Source organism: Monodelphis domestica, chromosome 2, assembly GCF_027887165.1.
Source record: "Monodelphis domestica isolate mMonDom1 chromosome 2, mMonDom1.pri, whole genome shotgun sequence".
NCBI classification, from domain to species: Eukaryota; Metazoa; Chordata; class Mammalia; order Didelphimorphia; family Didelphidae; genus Monodelphis; species Monodelphis domestica.
The window spans coordinates 404,860,390-404,881,307 of NC_077228.1; positions in this window are offsets into that span (position 1 = coordinate 404,860,390).

The following is a 20,918-nucleotide window of genomic DNA, read 5'->3' on the forward strand; positions in this document are numbered from 1 at the left end:
TCATTATATTGATTTTACAGATTTTTTTTTACAGATTTACAGATGAGGAGACTGAGGGAGACAGAAGTTAAGTGACTTGCCTAAGATCACTCGGTAAGTATCTGAGGCAGGATTTGAATTCATGTCTTCCTAACTTTAAGTTCAGCATTGTTATTACTGTGATATTTAGGGAGGAAAAAAAGAAGAAAATAATTCTAGAGACATTTCAAAGAAAGAAATTAGAGAACTTTGTAACATTTATAGGAAGATTGCTTTTGCGGGTGGTCAAGTAGAAATATTAATAAAATTGAAAATGTTACCCACAGTTCTCATGTTCTGTTTCTTCAGGTTACTATAACTCAGCCATCTCATGTAATGTTACTCTCTGCTGGGCTCTATAGGGATGGAGTTCTATTGTCATAAAGGAAAAAAAACTTTCTCAGTCTGCCTAGTTTCTGGTTAAAGTTTTTCTCAACTTTGAGAAAGGTGTGACATAACTTTGTTCAAACAAAATCACAATTGCCCTTGGGATAAATGTCAACTTAACAAAAATAGTACTTGGCACTTCTGTCCACTTGAGGCATCTAGAATGTTTTAGAAACATCCATTCTAATGCAGTGCTTGTTGAGAAAGTGAAACATAAATTGGATATCTGAAGATGAAGAACCTGAGGTAGAGAGGAATGATGAGTCCTGGTTCTAATGATATTTGGGTCCATGTTTTCTCTCTCTTTGCCCCGAACTGTCTTTACACCCATCCCCAAATGGACCAGAAACATATCCACTTTCTTTAGTCACTTTTGAAGTTATCTGAAAAGGATGTTGCTCCAGAAAAAAACAAAACAAAACAAAACAGGGAACCAGATGGAGCTTGATGCTTCACTAGTGACTAGTAGCAAGGTGAGAACAAAGATGAAGAAGTATAACCATGTTTCCATAATATGCCATATATATATATATATATATATATATATATATATATATTCCATGGAAAGATACATCTCTTTTCATACTTATTTTCTTTCTTTGTCTTGCTAGGAAAAAAAAAACTCCAAAAAATTATGCCCAAACAGCTTGAAGTGCCTCCTCATTCATTTCACATGTATTTACCAAGTGATGATCATGTACTTAAGAGAGGACAGTATGAGAAGCAACACTGCTATTATACATAGAAAGCTGACCAGGTGTCAGAAAAACCTGGGATTGTTTCACCTCTGACACATACTACCTTTGTGGTCATGGGCATGTCAGCCTTACCAGGCAACTCTCTAAAACTAACTTGAAGAAGAATTGCTGATCTATGCCCAAATAGAAGCAATTTCTACATTGGGTGTTCCCTACACTGATCACCTCACAGGTCTAGGTGATATATACAAATGTATATTTGTATCTGCATCGAGTATAATTATACATTGACTGTTTATCATCTTTTTATCTAAAATAATGCCACAGGGATTTTTTGTACCACTTCCTCTTTATTCTATTCCATTCAATAACCATTTATTAAGCACCTACTTTGTGCTGGGCACATGCTAGGTGCTGAGGATATAGTGACAAAAACTAAAAATTCCATAATTCATTTCCTCAAGAAGGGAATGAATTATGGAAATTTTTGTTAGAAATACATGTGTACAGTTAAATATATATAATTTAGTAGTGAAGGAAGTGCAGAAGGAAGGAAGAAGGGCATATACCAACAACTGGGGAATCAGGAAAGACCTTGTATAGCACGTGGTACCTGAGCTGAGCTTTGAAATAGTTAAGGATTTCACAAAGTTAGAAATGAAAAGGGAAGGAGCAGTTGGGTAGCTCAGTGGATTGAGAGCCAGGCCTAGAGACGGTTCAAATCTGGCTTCAGACACTTCCCAGCTGTGTGACCCTGGGCAAGTCACTTGACCCCCATTGCCTAGCCCTTACCACTTACCCACTACACAGTATTGACTCCAAGACAGAAGGTAAGGGTTATAAAAAAAAATGAAAAGGGAGAATATACCAGGGAGGTGTCACATCCTACAAAGTAATAGAAGCTGGAGGGAATATACAGAGAATAGAAAATAGGCCAGATTGTCTAAAACTAAGACTATATAAGGGACATAAGAGTAAATCTGGAAAGATAAGTTAGAGCCAGATTGTGGGGGACTTTGAAAGCCAAACAAGGGAGTCTCTGCATTTTGTCCTGGGGAAGTCATCAAAGCTTCTTGAGAAAGATTTTGAAGAGGTCAGCCCTATGTTTACACTAGTTTTTACATTTTTATTAGTTAATTTTGTTCATTAGTTTATTACCTTTCTAATGTTTATTATTTTTGTACTGAATGAGCTTCAGCTGTGGACAGCTCCTTGTTGCCTTTAGCATTTCCTGAATGGGAAACAGCTGTGTGGTGGCCTCCTTCCTTAAGTAAGACCTACTTTGGCCTCATTCTGTAAGATGAGGTTATAGGATCAGTGATCGCTAAGGTCCTTGCCAGCTCTAACATTTAGTGATCTATGATTCTGTTAGTACAAAGAGCATATGAGACCCATGAATTGGTATTGCCTTTTGAGACTGAAAGGAACCTAATCTTATATGAATGAGGTATTGGAAAGAAGAGAGCAGAAGGAGGATGGAGAGACAGAATGGGCAACAGGAAGTTCTAAGGGAGAGTGCTTTGCTAAATGGAGGCCAGGTCCAAAGAGTGGAGAGCAACTCTGTGCTTTGGGCATGGAATGATGGTGGTGAGGGAAGCAGAAGATTTCTAGGCTGGAGATCCAGGGGAAATGTTTTATTTGTGTTAATACGTATTTGCTGATTAACAAAAATAAGTCAATGCACAGGCCATAGCCTGGCTCAGAGTGGTAGGTAGGTTACTGATCTTTGGTCTAGACCACATTCCTAGGGAATAAAGGGACACTCTCATTCTCTGGACACTGTACAACTTCACAACTCATGTGGCAAAGGTAAAAAGTCCAGTCTACAATCAGAGTGTCTCTACAGCCAAGTGTAATCATAGAAAAGGGAGAATGCCAGGCCGAGGGGTAAGGTGACTGATTTCCTTTCCATACTCACAATGCCTCAAAATTAGGTTTTTCTCTCCTAGGCTAGCCAGTGAGACCAGTGTCCATTGCATGTGTTTCTGGAGTGCATTCTCAGCTCTAACATATTCATAAACATACAGCTATTACAACACATCTCTCTGATCATGGAACTTTCAATCCCCTTTTCATTATTAGTGGAACCAGACAATCTCAAAGTATTTTCACTGTAAACAAGGGCTGTTTTCCTTAGAACGCTTTCAATTTGGCTTGGAGTATTTAAAGAGCCAGATGACTTTGGGATAGCATTTGCTGTCATCTATAACCAGGGGACAAAGAATTATTCAAGAATACAGAATTTTTACTTTAACCCTTTCCATCATGTAGTATCCCTGAAGTCATAGATCTAGAGCTTGGGAAAACTTTAGAGATTTTAAGTTGAAATCCCCTTATTTTACAGGGCAGGAAGAAACTAAGGCACAGGTTTAGGTTCAAACTGAATCAATCTGTCCAAGGACATATAAATATTAAGTTCTGGGTGTGGGATTTGAATCTCAGTCCTCTGATTATAGAGTGTTCTTTGTCCTGATCCATGATGCCTTTAGTCCAAATGAGAAATAAGGTTCTTTTCTACAGCATCCCTAACAAGAAGGCACCCTTTCTTTGCTTGACTCCTTCCCATAAGGGAGAATTCACTACTTCTCAAAGTAGGCAATCATGTTATCCTGGTTCTCATGTTCTCAACCTTTACAGAGGTCTGCAGCCTTTCTAGATAAGCAAACCCAGTGCTCTCTTCATGACTGGCCAGAAGGTCCCTCACCACAAGACCATGATTTTGTGTTTAGCAACAGCAATCCAGAAAGGATGTATGTGTAGGGATGTTTTTGAGGGAATGAGTATTTATTAAGCACCTGTTAGGTTGCAGGTACTATGCTAAGTACTTTACAAATACTATTTGATTTCATCATTACAACTACCCTTTGCTGAGACAGAGGGAGGCTGAAGTATGGGAAGAAGTCCCACACTGATGAAATAATGATTCTTTAAGTATTGAACTATTATAGAGATACTGAAATGAGCAAAGATATTGAAGCTATGTAGCACAGTGAAATGGAGGAAAGAGTACTAGACCTAGAGTCAGGAGAACCCAAGTTCAAATCCAGCCTCAAACACTTAGTAGTTGTCTGACTCTGGGCAAATCACTTGACTCTGTTTGCCTCAGTTACCTCATTTATAAAATAAGCTGGAGAAGGAAATGGCAAGTCACACCAATATCTTAGCCAAGAAAACTCCAAATGGGATCACAAAGAATTGGGCATGACTGAAATGACTGAACAGCGAAAAGCACAACAGAAATAATTTTGGCTCTGGACCAGGAAGTGGTGGATTCAGTTCCTACTTCTGATACCCATTACCTGCATGATCCTCTCAAACAAGTAACAACTTCTCTGTGTCTCAGGGTCTTTATTTGTGAGATAAAGGGGTCCATTCCAGTGCTAGATGTATGATCTTTCATCCCTACAATAAAACTTTTGAAAGAGAGTCTGATGTTGGTCATTCAAACAGACTTGTTTCCAGTCCCATAATAGCACAATCCAATATAAACAGGCAGCATGCTTGTTTAGTCAACTTGAGTACAAATTTGGCTTGCTTATTCTGGACTAGCAGTCTATCTACTTTTCTATCCTTTTTATACCTTCCTTCTTTCCACATACCCAGTGATCCAATGGCATTGGCTTCTTTGCTATCATCCCCATAAGACATGCTCTTAGTGTTTTCCCTGGCTGTCCCCTATACCTAGAGGGTTCTCCCTCCTCATCTCCACCACCTGACTTCCTCCAAGTCCCAGCTAAAACTCCACCTTCTTCAAGAAGCCTTTCCTAATCCCTCTTAATGCTAATGCCTTCCCTCTGTTGATTATCTCCAATTTACCCTCCAAATATCTTCTTGTTTGGGTATAGCTGTTTGCATGTTATTTCCTTTGAGAACAGATACTTTTGTTTTTCACTTAAAAAAATATCCTCAGCACAAAGTATCTTGCATATAGTATACACTTACTGAATGCTCCTTGCTTTGTTGAGTTTGGGAGGGGCTGTTGGGATAGTCTAGATCTGTAATTTCATCAGTATAGAGACCTCTGTTTGTTGAAGAAACTTTCTATCCATTCAAATACATAACCATCATTCAACTTAGAGTCTTAAAGAATTGTTTGGGATACTGAAAGGGTTAAGTGATTTGCCCAGGATCAGGACCCTCAAACTATCAATTCTACCATGCTACCACTCCCGATTTTTTTAAGGACTCTGTCTCCTAATCTCACCTAGCCTAGAAGTACAGAAGCACTTAATCCCACAGGTGATTGTCATAGGAGTTTTGACAGGCTCCATTTAAAAAAAATCTTGGTTGTTTTATCGCTCTCTTTGGGTAACCTAGTGGCTCCTCACCCCTGAGGGGTTCAGGCAATTGACTCAGACTTCGTGTGAATATTTAATTGGGTTAGCCCATTGCAGTTCAGAATGATGGGGTTCAAGAGATCCACCCCCCTCAGTTTCCCTGGTAGCTAGGATTTCAAGAGTACACTCTGCCTATCTTACAATGTTAATATTTTAAACACTGAATTTGTTAAACATGGGAAGCTATGCTAACAAGGTTAAATAGGAGATTCCAGGCCAATAGATGAAAGCAAGAAGATTGGGTGTCAGCAGACAGGGTGCTGGCATCATGTTTCATGCCAGTCAAAGTGGCCTCAATCTCTGGTTTAGAACAAAGTGTTTTATAGAGCAGTAAATGTGTAAGGAGCTGTGCCACTACAAATTCATAGTAGGAGACTTGGACCCTAGCATCCCATACCCATTTGAAGGCAGGAGAATATCTTTTTCCATCTTCGTCCCCCCCAAAATATATTTCTTTTTCTCTTTGAACACTGTGCCTCCCTTATAAAATTGTTTTTTTTTTCTTATTTAAATGTTATCTTCAATTTCTAGCATCCCTTCACTGCATGCTGCTTCAGTGTCCAGGTTCTTAGAACTATCTGAAGAATGACTAAAAAAGACAGCAGCCAAGAGAGAAGGGAGCCCTAAAAATTATTCAAGGTCATCCTATCTATATAATCAAAAAAACAAGGCAATGGGGAAATGCTTGAATATGGTAGTCTCTTGCCCCATTATACCCATATCAAGAGTCTAGTTATAGCTCCTTCTCTTCTTTTCTCTTCTAATACTATCTAGTAGATCTTGCAAGCTTAATTCCTTTTCTATTAAAATTTGGTGGAGATGGTATGTAAAGAATTGTTGGGGGAGGAAAGTGAGAGAGTCTCATGGTGGGGTTTGCCCTGGGCCCTGGATGGCCTTTTTATGTTTGGCCTTTAAGGGAGGCTATAACAATGACCTCATTCTGCCATGTTTAAAGGTTTCTGTGACATCTAAGCATTGAGATGCTAGCTAAAATGAGCCATCTGATTTCCTGTGTTCAAAATGGAACTCATGTTGCCAGATCTCATGTTTCTTGAGATTTGGGAAGGAGTTTTCAAATATTTTATAATAGTTTAAGGTGTTTAAGTGGCAAATGTAAGAAACAGTATGTCATAGTAGATCAGGAACTAGATCTCAGAGGCAGGAAGAACTGGTCTCAAAATCTGCCTCCAATATTTCCTGTTTGCATGACCTTGCATAAGGCATTTCATTTCCCTGTGCTTCAATGTCCTCTTTTGCAAAATATAAGGTAGGCTTGATGGCCTCTAAAATCTGTAAGTTATTTAGTCCATCCTTTGTTCTTGTTTTCTAGGGTTCTACTGTTTCACCCAGAATTCAAAGGATTTCAAATAAGACTCGACAAGCACAAGGTGACTCCTGTCTGGAGCATCATGGAGGGGACATAAGGGGCCACATTCCCTTCTGTCAACTGACATTTCATCTGTTGTAGTCAGACCCCCACCTTCTTTCATTTAGTCGATTGCAAAAGATTCCTAAGGTGTCTCCTGGCCACCTTTGGACTCTCTCTTCTTCATTTTGTCCTCAGCTACCAAATTGATATTCCTAAAATACACATCTGACCATGATATTTCCCTTCTGCTCTATTCAACAATCTGCAATGATTCCCTATTGCCTTTATGATAAAATACTATTTCCTGGACATGCTATTTATGGCCTTTGCCAATCTGGTTCTCTCTTTCTGATCATTTCAGATTACTTCCCTTGAGAGGGGTCAAAATGTTCTACTCTCTGTGTCCCATATGTAACTCTTCATCTCCTTCTCTGAATTCACACAGTGGCTCTCCACGTCTGCATCCCCTATGCACTTCTGCCTCATAGAATCCGTAGCATCCTCCAACATACAACTCAGGTACTGTCCCCATGTTGCTGTTCCTGATCCTTCATGATCCCATTTGGGGTTTTCTTAGCAAAGATACTGGAGTGGTTTGCCATTTTCTTTTCCAGCTCATTTTATAGATGAGGAAAATAAGGCAAACAAGGTTAAGTGACATCCCCAGGATCACAAAGCTAGTAAATGTCTGAAGCCAAATTTGAACTGTTTCTCTATGAGGCCTTAAAGACAAGTTCCCCAACTACTGTTATCACTTTCTCCTTCTGGAAAGTAAATTGTATTTACTTATTTTTGTACATGCTATACCCTTACTTCCCCCACTCTCTAGTAGAATGTAAGTTTAGAGAAGATGCACTGTTTTGTTTTGTCTTACATTCCTCTAGTGTACACCAAAGAGCCTTGAACATAGTAGGTGCTTGATAAATTCTTAAATAAATTAATGGATGTATGTGTCCCTTAGTTAGTGTCTCAGGCAAAGAGTTAATCAACCAATCTGCATTTGAAAACTTCTAGTGAAATGGAAAGAGAAGTGGTAGATGACCTTCTGAGGCAGTCCCAGTCCATTGCTCTTTAGGATTGCTCTAATGGCTAGGAAATTCTTCTTTATATCAAGCCTAAATTTGCTTCTTTGTGATGTTCACACATTATCCTAATTCTGCCCTATAAGGCCAAACAGAAGAAGTCTAATCCTTCTTTCACATGACAGATATTTGAAGAAAGATATCATGTCCCCACCTACATTTTCATCAGGCTATATATCTCTGTCTTCTTTAAGGGAACCTCATATGAATTGTCTGAAGGCATCTCCCCATTTTATTTTCTGTTCTCTGACTGCCCTCATGCTTGTCCATGTCCTTCTTCAAATGTGATGCTCAGAAAGTATTGTAGAGATACGTTCTGTGTTCTGAACATGCATGTAAGAATAGCATTTTTTTTGGCTGCTGCATAACAATGTTGATATAGAGTTAGTCCACTGAAGCCCCAGATCTTTCCCTGACCAACAAGCTGATTTCTAGCAATGCTTCTCTCATCCAATATCCCTAGTGTTATTTTTGCCCCAGCCCTCTTGGAACTATGGGCCTTAAGAATTGCGAAGTGCTATTTTTGGCAGTTGGAAAGTTAGCTCAATCCTTGCATAATATCTCACTAATTTAATTTCTTATGCTTGAAATTTCACAATTAGATGTCTCAGATGTAAATTTTTTGACTGAGGAGTTTGTCCTTTGTAAACATGGAAATACACCCTTGAAGGAGATCACATATTTAAAACTCATTAGTCATTAGTATGAAAGCATTTATCAACTTGATTTAGAGCCAGAAGGGACCATGGAGTCCATGTAGTACAATCCTTTGTAGGTGAATTGGCCATAGTCATATAAATAAGTAGATGGAAAAAGTGGATTTTTTAAAAAAATCGTAGGTTATTTGCTTCCAGATCCAGTGTTCTTTTCTACTGGACTCCTGCCACCTTCCTAAGGTTGAGAGAAAAGAGAGGCACTGGAGCATTGGCTACCTGGGTCACAGACAAGGAGGCAAAATTATTCAGAAAGGTGACCGGGAAAAAACTTTAACTACTCCATAATTTTCCCTATTTTTCTTGCTTTGGGGATCTAAGGATATTCTAAGAAGCATTCAGGCATTAGCACAATAATAAAAACCTGGCCATTTGTACTCTACCCCTCCTCCTTTCCAAGCATTTGATATATAGATCACTGAGTCCATAACTCCCCTTAGTTTCCTACAGGAATCAGGCAACAATCCATCCTGATTTTATTCCACCTAGCTTCCCTAGGTGGAATTTATTAGTCATGAGTAGGCAGGTTTTTTAGTCATGAGAAAATAGTTTGCAGAGTATATGTGTCTAAGAGCTCATACATGGTGGAAGTAAGCAAAATGGGGACAACAAATACACAACAACAACAACAATGGAAATGGAGCAATAACCATCACAAAACTATTGAAATTAAATGCTGTGAAATGTAATGACCAAGCTTGGAAAGTTATGAGAGGGTTCCTCTCCTACCTTTAATGCAGAGGTGGGGCAAGTTGTGGGACATTACAGGTAATATGAGGATTTGTATGTTCTTTTAATATGTTAGTTAATTTTGAAGAACTGGATTTTTTTTGGTTTCTTTTCTTTAAGTCTTTGTTATAAGAGGTGATTCTCTGGGAAGAAGGGGGGGAAAGGAAGAATACATTGGAAAATGTAGGTGATTTAAAAACAAATTAAATCAGTAAAAACAGACTTTTAATACTTTCCTCTCTTTTTCTCATGTCACTTAAAATAATATCTTTGTTAATTTTTTTTAAAAAATCTACTCATGGTGGTTAATCAGGCTGGTGGTTCCCTTGAGCTCTGGTGTTCTGAGTTATAGTAGATTATGCTAATCCAATTTCCAGTTTCTGCACTTATATTCATCATTAGAATGGTGAGCCAAAAGGAGCTGGCACCAAAAAGGTTGGCTAAGGAAGGACTAACTGGTCTAAGTTGGAAACAGATCAAAAATCCCTGTACTTATCAATAGTGGGATAGGTCCACTATATAGCCTCTGTACTTCTGGCTTGGGAAGATGTCTTAAAACAAACACACACAACTCCTTCCCCCACCCCCTATGAATTTTAGATCTACTCCACTCTGCTTAGTCTTTAGAATTCTAGCAACCAAGAATGTATACACCCCCACTTAAGGATTAACTATAGGGAAGGATGGTCTGTGACCTGCATGTGCTAGCAAGTGACAAATCAGAAACAACTGAATGACCCCCTGGGCTGTCCTAAGCCAAATTTAAGCCACCATTGGTACATGTGAGGCACAGGAAGAGACGTAAAGAACTACCTTTATATTTCATGTCACTCTCTGTGAGGGGGGCGTTTGCAGTTTTTGCAGACTTTGGAAGTGGAATTTGACTTGGAGGAGCTCTGAAGTGTGGGTCCTGAGACTTCTTCCCTTAGGCAACCATGTGGTGAGTGTTAAGGTTGACTTCCCTTTCCCTTGACTCTTCTAAAGGTTCCAGCCTCCAAGGAGGCCCCTTATCTTGGAGGAGGCCTCCTAGCTGGAAGCTGAGCTAGATTTAATCTTCTGGGAAGGCCCCTTGGCTGAGAGGCCTCTGAACTCCCCCTGGCTCAGGTCAGGCAGGAGTAGATCTTTACCCTTTTCCCTCTTTCTCCTTCTTAATTCATTCCTTCTATTGTAAATAAACCACCATAAAATCTCATTCTGACTTGAGTATTTATTGGAATTTAGAATTTAAATCCCTGGTGACCACCAAATAATATATTCAGTCTCAACCCTAAATTTTACCCTTAACACCCCTACCAAGTACTTAATCAGTATTAATTCAAGTACTGATTTAATGATAAATTTTACATGTGAATGAAATGGCATCAGAGATTCTTTGGATTTTTTCACCCAGAAATGTTTCCAAAATCAGTAATATTTATTTAGCCTTTGCCAGAAACTTCAAAGATTACAGTTTCATATGAGATCTCTCCCATTTTGTTTCTCTTGTTTACTTACTTAGGATGCTAAGTGTTGCTAGGAAGGCTTTCCCACCCCAGAGCTGGGTGGGAAGTTGGGGAAGCATCAAGAGTATTTCTGAGGTTTCTCCAACTCTAGAGAAGTTCTTGTAATTAGTGAAGGGCAAAGGAGCCAAGGAGTTGAGTGTGTGTTCTTGGCCCCCTCCATCTGTCTTATTTTTTCTCTCTTTTCATCACAAAGATTTTTCAAAGGCCATTTGATGTGCCTGAATCCTTTTGAGCAGTACAAGGCTTTTTTTTTTTTTCCTGAGAAAGAGGAAGTTGCCTTTTGCCAAGAGTAAATGATCTTGATGAAAAGCACCATTTGGCTTGAAACTTTAGACTCCAGAAGCTCATTTGCCTTCTGAATCAGCCACATGTTAATGTCCCTGGTCACAGGGACATATGGAGACCCAAAAATATGATGTTTTTCCTTTGGTTGTGCACTTATAGCTCTTTTGGGGGGGCAGGGTTTTTGGGGAGGTATAATCTCCCTTCAATTTTCCTGTCTTCAAGTTCCTCTCTTTTTCATGAGGACAGGAGAATTTCAAAGTAATTCTTTGAAGTCTTTTGAAAATATAATGCCTCTAAAAGCAAAAGTGATTTTTAAATTTTAAATTACTTTCCATAATAATCATGATTTAGCTATGAAGTCACATCTTTAAACTATTTGATTTTTGGACAAATTGCCTGTGATTTCTAAAGTACTTGTTTTCTCTTTTAAAGTAGTCTACTTTAAAACAGAGTCAAATCAACAAACATTTATTAAGAAATCTCTATGTGACTGACACTGTGCTAAACCCTGGGGATATTAATACATGCAAAAACAAAGACTCCCTGACCTCAAAGAGCTTTTATTTTAATGGAGGATTTGTTATTGTTGTTGCTTTCAGATGTGTCTCACTCTTTGTAAACCCACTTGGGTTGTTGTTTTTTCTTTGGCAAAGATAACAACCATTTCCTTCTCAAGATCATTTTACAGAAGAGGCAAACAGGTTTAAAGTTACTTATCTAGAGTCACATAACTAGTAAATATCTGAGGCCATATTTGAATCCTGAAAGATGTCTTCCTGACTCCAGGGCTGGCAATCTATCCCCTGGGATACCTAATTGCCCCTAAGGATCTTAATGTCTATATTTACTACAGAGTACTTGTAATGTTCTAATGTACTTAAGGCAGATTTTTAGACTAGGAATTGATATCTGAGTTCAAATCCTACCTCAGAAACTTACCACTTGTGTAACCTTAGGAAAAATTCACTTAGCCTCTCTGAAACACAGTCTCTTCATCTGTAAAATGGGGATAATTATTGTACCTATCTTAAAGAGTTATGGTTAGGAATCAAATGAGATAAAATATATAATGTGCTCTACAAACCTTAAAGCCCTATACAAACACTAGCTAGTAATAACAACTGTAATAATTCTGTGAAACAAAAGCTCAACAGTTCTTTGGGGGTGGGGGGTTCCACATGTGTAAATTCATTGATGTGAGGAACTCTGCCTGTGGAAACTCCCTGCACTACTACACATAAGCAGATCATCTGTCACTTATAAACTTAGGAGACTGATAACTTGCCTCACAGTCATACAGAGAACTTGAATCTAGGTTAGCCTTCTATTTACTATACCAAGCAATCTTTCAAAACACTTACACAAACACACATATAACTTGCATATACATATATTTTTAAGTGAAAAGGAGGAATAACTGGGAAGCTGAGAATGACTTGTCTTCCTAACATATTGAGAAACAATACAACAAAGCAACTTCTTGGAGAAGAGAGAAATTATAAGAAAATGCATGCAAAGGACAGAAGCTGGAGATGGGTCAGCTGTCAGTCAAATGAAGATTCCTTTTGGAATGTGACTGGGAAAAGCAGTTTGGAGCCAAGCCTAGGTCTTTGGGTTTTCTGGCTGATGTGAAGGAAGAAGCTGTGTCTATCTCTGGGACTTGGGATAATCAAGTTGGAGGTGACCTGGCTGGTTTGAAGGCAGAAGAAGAAGGACAATAGTCCTTATATCTCTCTTTGACTGGCTCTGTTTCATGCTAGTGACTGAATTGCCATTTCTCTCAATATCCTCCAACATAAGACTCACTGTAGATAATAGGGAAAATCCTATCCCTCTTACCTTCATCCTCTATCTTTCCTGTTTCCCCCCAATAAACCCTTACTTGAGATAAAGAAGAGAAAAGAGTATTTCCTCTGAAAAATCATAGTTCACCCTGAGTGACTTAGAAGGAGGCTGAAGAAGGGGAAAGGGGAAACTGAAGGAAAGAAGAGGGGAGGAAGGGAGGTTTAGAGGGAGGAGGGTAAGGCAAAGAAAAGATAGCTGCCTGATCCATTAATTATCTAGTATCCATCAAAATTATACCCTCAAAATATCATCTATTACACTAATAAGAATGACAAATTTCATTGTGTTTCTCAGAAAGACATTGATCTCTAAGGCTTTTGTACACTCACCTATGCTTTTGTGACAAGCACTCTATTCTCTGATGATTTTCAAATAATATGCTTTTTACTATTTAATAGAATGCTAAAAAGCTTCTCCATCTAAGTATTTTCAATGTGCCTGATTTTTACCCTTTAAGAAAAATAATAGTATCTGACATTTATACAGCTCTTTAAAGTTCACCAAGAATTTTAAAAGTATTACCTTCACAACCAACCATGTGAAGTAGATACTAGTGGTCCTGGAAGTGAACATGGGATGTTTAGGGAGGATTATCACCTCTGTGTGAAGTGCTTTCTGAGTGAGGACTTGCTGAGCCCTTTTCAGGGGTGCTAAAAGACCTCTGATGTCTACCTTTCACCCAACTCTCCCCTGTGGCTCCAAGAAACTGTAACATGCCCAGTAGTCACACCTTGATAAAATCATTTGGGCAGGAGGGCTAACAACAGGTTGAGAGTAACTTACAGGACTCAAAACTGTTGATGAATTAGAGGGATATCTTCCCCAAGCATATGAAGCCTTTCCCCAGTGTAATGGATGAATCAGAAAAAATTTGTTCTAATAGCCATGAAGGCAGCTGATGCTTGGTCAGACATTGAAAATGCCAGCCATCCAAAGCTTCTCCAGACCATCTCCATTCATCTTGTCTTTTGTCTTGCCACTGAACTTCCATGACTGGAAGAGAGAGTGAGACTGATAACTTTTTGCAACTCCACTTCACTTAAATTCAATTCACATGGAAGTCAAGCCATTGGGTCCTCTCTGAAAATGAAGGACAAATGTCATACCTAACAAAAAACAAAACCAGAGAACCTGAAAATTCTGTGTGTACAATTCCTAGATTCATAGAGTATAAGAGCTGGAAGGGATCATGGGATTACCTAATTCAGTATCCTCAGCTTGCAAATGAAGAAATCAAGGCTCAGAATGTTGACATTTTATGACCAAAGTATCAAAGAGTGAGTGAATAGCAAAATTGTGACAAAATTCAAGTCTTTAAGAATCTTGGTCCAAGGCCTTTCTACCACTTAACAAACATAAATATGCTCTATCTGTATTTCTTCCCAAAGTAAATAAATCAATCTGTTTTCAATTCCCTGTTTTTTTAGAGGGTATTTATGTTAGTGAAAATGCTCATAATGGATAGAAGTCTTTCTTTCCTTTATTTTTCCCCCAGTTTGGACAGCTGTAGTTACAACAGCATAAAATATCCTCAAGTCTTCATGTCCATGATCTCACCAATGTGTGTATTTCCTCCAGTGATACAGATTGCAGCTGTTCTGTATCCATCCTGTGTGACTTCTATCCATGTCACTTCACAAGGTTGCCACAAATATTGTTCTCCTGGGAGTCTTTTTCATTTTCTATTAACATCATTAGAAAATCAAATGGAGTGCATGGGTTGTTCTTCAGTTATCCTTTACTCTTTCCATATGACCAGTTCATTTTCTTTTTCAGTAACTTTTTGGATGATATCCTTTATTCCTTTATAATTTCTGGTTTGCCAATATGTGGCACAGTGGATAGAGTGCTGGACCTGATGTGAGGACGATTTATATTCTAGGATTCAAATCTGACAACACTTATTAGCTGTGTGACCCTGAGCAAATCACTCGACTCTGTTTGCCTCAGGTTCCTCATCTGTAAAATTAGCTGGAGAAGGAAATGGCAAACTGCTCCAATATCTTTGCCATGAAAACCTGACAGTCAGGAAGAGTTGGGTACAACTGAAATGACTGAACAACAGCGACAACAAATTCCTGGTTTGTGCTGTGTGATAGTCTGTGGGTACACACTATGTACTTCTCTATTGATTTTTGAGCTCTCTCAATTTCAATACTTCAGTGACTATAGTGAGTGTTCCATGACTTAGAGCCACCCAGCAAAAACAGATGACTATAGAATGAGAAATGTGGACTTCTGTTTAAGGGAAAAGAAGCTTTGGGTGCGTCAAAGAACTGGACTATTTTCCTCAAGGAAATCCAGTCCATTCTCCTCCTCTGTTCATGAACTAGTTTTTTGCTCAGTAGAGAGGATGATACCAATGCTGATAAAATCATTAATACTAATGTTAATTGAAGTGTTAATAACGACAAGAATCCAATGATGATTACTCCCAAGGTCCTTTCCAGATCTATACTTATGATCCTATGATTCCTGCAGAAGCAAAATTTTAAACTAAGCTTTTAGCTTTGGAATAGAGATATTTAAGTTTTCCCCTTGTTGAATACTCAAGGCACTGTTTAGATTAAAAAGTTAATAAATATTTAATGCCCTTTTCATATGAAAGAGAATAATCTTTATTTTTAACTAGTGTAGAGTATACAAATTCCAGTAATCCAAGTGGTTTTAGGAAATCACCAACCATATCAGCTGGTAGTAAATTTTAAATGAGCAGAATTAATTGATTTAAAATTAAAAATGAAAGGCAATGATGACATTTTCATCCAGCAGTCAATTTAGTAGACCAAACCTTATTGGCACAAACAACTTTTCCTTCCTTCCTTCCTTCCTTCTTTCCTTCCTTCCTTCCTTCCTTCCTTCCTTCCTTCCTTCCTTCCTTCCTTCCTTCCTTCCTTCCTTCCTTCCTTCCTTCCTTCTTTCATATGCTAAGTTTCCTATCCCAATTCCTGGAAAATAAACTTCTAATATGGAGACAGTCAGTGTGTCCTGCAGGTGATGAAACAATCATAATTGTACAAATTGTACTAGATTAGACTCTATCACACCGGTTACAAAGTTCAAAAGAAAGCACCAGCCCATAGTCCTTGGCTCTAAAAGAGCCTTAGCTGGCAGTTGGTTTAAGGCCTTTATTTTAAAGCTGAGGAAACCGAGGCCTAGAGAACTTGAGTGACCTGAAGGGGGCAAGGAGGTAAAAAGAGGAATGATGGCTCTGGATTGGAGTGTTCCACTTGCCTTCTATGAATGTCCATTTACCTCATCTATTGAATGCAAGGGGCTGAAGTAGATGACCCGTAGTCACTTTTTCAGACTCTAAATCTGTGAAACTATGAATCTGATAAAGGTCATCTAACTGGTTAATACCAGAGGCAGGCTTGGAACACAAATGCCTAATACTCTATTTAATGCTCTTCCATTGTACCTGGGAGGCAGCTGCCATTTCTTTGTTCTTTTCAGTCAGTTTCAAAATAAACACAGACGGTGCCAATTCAATGGGTTTTTCAACCTTAAATCAAGTTCTTATTATTTCCAAAGAAAGGGCACCTAATCCATCCTATAAAATCACATTTAGCAAGTGCTACAGCCTTGAAGAAAATGAAGGGATTGAATCAAAGGACTGTTTAGGTCCTTTCAAGCACTGAAACCTAAGCAACCCTCTGATCCAATCCCCTCCTTTTTGATGAGGGAAGTGGCATAAATTGCACAAATTCACATAGATAATGAATGATAGAATCAGAATTTGACCCAGATCATTCCTCTGATCAGAAATCCAGGTCTCTTTCAATAGTACCACAAGTCCTCTCAGAATAGAAAATATTTAAATATATACCTCAACTTTAAAATAAATACTAAGAAAACAGTTTTATAAATGGGGGGAGGGGTGTTGTTCCATCCCTTGTATAGCTCAAATAGACTCATAGGGCAGCATTTTTTCATTCTAAAATAATTTCATGGAGGTCTAAACCAGCATAAGCATTGTCCCCTCCCCCAAAGGATAGAAAACAATTTGAAAATTTAGAATATGTGAAAAGCCCTAGCCTGTCAAAGAAAGGACTTCATTCTGAGAACCAGTCAAAAGTAAGAACAAAGATCAAAAGGTAAGTAAGCAAACAGAGACAATCTCTCCAGCTAACGTGTGCCATCTTTAAAATGGCAATTCCTATCCACATGAATGGGTGACAGAGAAATTTACATTCCTGCCATTCTATCAGAGTCATCATTTAGAATTAACAGTTCCTGGGAAATGCAGGTCCAAAAAGAATGTATGCTGGAAGACTTCAGGCAGTCTCAAATTCTATTTCTCCTTGGAGAATGTCCACTTTGGTTCACTCCCCTGTCCTTTGTCCTATTTTCTTAAAGACAAAGTCTCCTTGCCAAAGTACTTATCTTCTGAACCAAACTCTCTATTGGAATAATTTTTGGTTGCTATGGTGCCGTTGCATTTCTTTGGTAGAATAATTAACTCCTCTAACTCTGAACTTTGTTCTCTTCTCTCTGATTCCCACCTACATTTCTGATTTATATAGTATTTTGAAGGGAAGGGTCCTGAACAACGTGCCCTTTATTCTTAATAGGAACTCATTTTCCAAGTTAGCCATTAACTCTAGGTATAATTTTTTTTTAAGACCTTAAAGCAATCAACTGCTATTAACTGCTATCTTTTATTTTCTGAGTTTTTTTCTTCTGGGGTTCAGACTGGGAGGTCCAAACTGGGGTGGGGGGAATAGAGGAGAGGTGCTAATTTTTCTAAATACTTGTAAGACGGGCCTGGGAAATTTTTCTATTTGGGGTCAGTTTATCCATGGAGTTGTTACAAATGATTATAGCTGATGATGTAATCCCTTCATACCACAGTTTCTCTCTATGTAAAAAGCCTCCCTAGAACTAGCAGGAATAGAGAGTTCAAGTTACAATTACACCCTGATGAACCTCAGCATGAAGTTATTCTCATAGTTTACAATGGAAAATCATTCCCCATCCTTTTCACTCCTCATTCTTTTCTCTTCCACCTTCCATCCCCTCAATATATCCATCCTCACGTGAATGGGTCAGTTTTCTAAATGCTCCCTCAGTCTCTGTAAAGTACAGGGCATAGAAATTCAGCAGAGACTCTTAAATGGTGAAAGACACAACCGAATTCATTTATTTACTTCTGCCTGTTCTTTTGGGGCAGTTAGGTAGATGGTACAGTGGATAAATTGCCAGACCTGGAGTCAGGAAGATTCAATTTCCTTAATTCAAATTTAGTCTCAGATGATTAGATGTGTGATTCTGAGCTAGTTACAACCTTGTTTGCCTCAAGTTCCTCAACTGTAAAATGAGTCAGAGAAGAAAATGGCAAACCATTTTAGGATCTTTTCCAAGAAAACCCCAAATGGGGTCATGAAGAGTCAGTCATGGGCAAGACACTTAACCCTGTTTGCCTCCGTTTCCTCAACTGTAAAATGAGAGAAGGAAATGGTAAACTACTCCAGTATCTTTTCCAAGAAAACTCCAAATGGGGTCTTGAAGAGCCAGTCATGACTGAAAAATGACTGAACTCTATTTTGGACTAATAAAATGATATTTTAAAAAGCAAATATAATATTTCCTGCAAAGCAAAGTTCAATTCTAATTATCATAAAATTTTCCTTAGCTTCTCTAATCCTTTCTCTGAACACTGGGCCCTTTCTGTCTCTCATTTGGCACTTACTTATATTCTGCCTGTGACATCTTTTGCTTCATTGTCTTATAATATCATTTAACTTTTCATCTGTGGGTAGAGCACATGCCCTCTTGCATGTGTATGTTTTACCTCCCTAAGGAGACTTTAAGTTCCTTAGGTACTGACTATGTCTTATACTCTATTTTTTAATAGTCCCTCTAGTGGCTAATAAGAGGTGGTGTGGTGTAACAGTACACAGAAATTCTAAGAATTACATAGTTAGCAACATGTAATCTGGAAAAATAAAAATAAAGTTTTTAATTATACAATAGTCATCTTGAAGTTGCAAATAGTAGGTCCTGGCCTGGTTTTCCTTTAAGACTTCCTGGAGCTCAGAATATCTGCTACAGATTCCCCCAAATTTCAAGGGGCCGGGCTAACAAGAGGAAGCTTATGGAAAGATAACCTTCCCATCTCCACTTCATCTATAAGCACAATTTGTGTCTCCACCAATGTATGCAGCCAGTGTTCAGCTATACTAGCAGATTCCTTATTAAAAAGCAATTCTTGCAACAGTATTGTTTGCAGAATAAAGAAAGAAGCTGAATCCTCTGGGCTTGTTTTTCATAAATTCACAGCAGAAAGGGACAGTATAGGCCATAGAATCTGATCCCTTTATTTAGCAGAGGAGAAAACTGAGGTCTAAAACAATTAAGCTACTTATTCAATTTCACATGGATAGCAGATAGCAGAACTGAAACTTGAACTTGGGCCCCATAACTTTAGTGCTCTAATTTAAAGGCTCTTTTTTTTTTTTGAGTTGTGCTGCCTCCTAGACTCATACCACCAATATGGTGGCTGCTGGATTTCAAATCAGAGAATTCTGCCTGGTACCTATGTGATTAAGTAAGTCCCTTATTTCTAAGGACTTAAGTTTCTTCCTCTGTAAAGAGAGAGGATTGGATTAAGATGATCCCAAGGTCTTTTTTAGCTCCAAACTGGGATGCTATATAAAACACTTAACTGACAAGTGCATCATTATATTCTGGAAATAGACCCTCTGGAAATATTTAACTAAAAATGTGCTGGTAAATCTTTGAAAATATTTAGTAATTGTCAAAAATATATACATAGCATATTTTAAAGTTTGATCTGCATAAGCATTTTCTCAATCACTTATTGATGTTACTTTGGCAGTTGTGTTTAAACATTAAAAGCAAGCATCAAGCAAACTACTGCAATGAGTGATCTAATGTTAAAAGTGAACTAGATAGAATGCAAACCCAATATGAGGAATTACTCAAGGCTAAAGGGACAATGGCAGAAACTAACAAACACGAAGCAACTAAACTAGAGGGTGCAACTAATTCAGATAATCCAAACAAATTAGAAATGGAAACTGGAGCATTCGAAAGCAAACCAGCTCATATGTTTCCTCTAAGAAAGGAACCCATAGTGTCCCCAGAGTGTGGTATAGTGAATCTCATGTGCCACAAAAGGTTTACACAGGCTGATATAGACAGTTTTAAGAAAAATACTCCATCCTATGAAGAAGAACCCATGGGTATTATAAAGCAGTTCAAGCATTTAGTTAAGATTTACCATCCTTCTGGCTTTGACATCCTTATGGATGAATTATTAATGAAAAGGGAGAAACAGCAGATTATACAGGTCACTGATAATAACCCCCTACTTGCTGATTGGCCAACTGAGGAGCCTAGTTGGGAATATAACTCTTTTGAGGGGTACAGCGACTTAACTACAGCCAGGGAGGCAATAATTGAAACTATGAGGCAAAATTCCAGACTCCCAGGAACCTGGTCTAAATTTGAGTGCCTAAAGCAGGAAGTGGGAGAGACTCCCTTCACTTTCCTTGATAGGATTATTGACTATGCAGAAAAATGTATTGGGTTGGATACTTTAACAGATGAAAACATAAATCATATTGGCAGGCCGTTTGTGAAAAATGCATGCCTTGTGGTCCAAAATTATTTTCGGAGTAACTATCCAAATTGGTTTGACATGGGTCTTGATGAAATTAGGAGAATTGCAAACTATGTTTTCCAAGATGAGAAAGATGGGCAATCAAAAGAGAAAATGATATAATTGATAACTAAACCAAAGAAGTTAGAGAGCTTAAACAAAAACTGAAATCCAATGAAGTGCAGGAAAAAACAGTAGCTGCACTAAGAACTTATAGACAACCCAGAAATAATCACAACCCCAGACAATACAAACCCCAAGATGTTTTCTTTGTGGCAGACCTGGTCATCTCATGAGAGAATGCAGATTTAGGGGACAATTCTTTG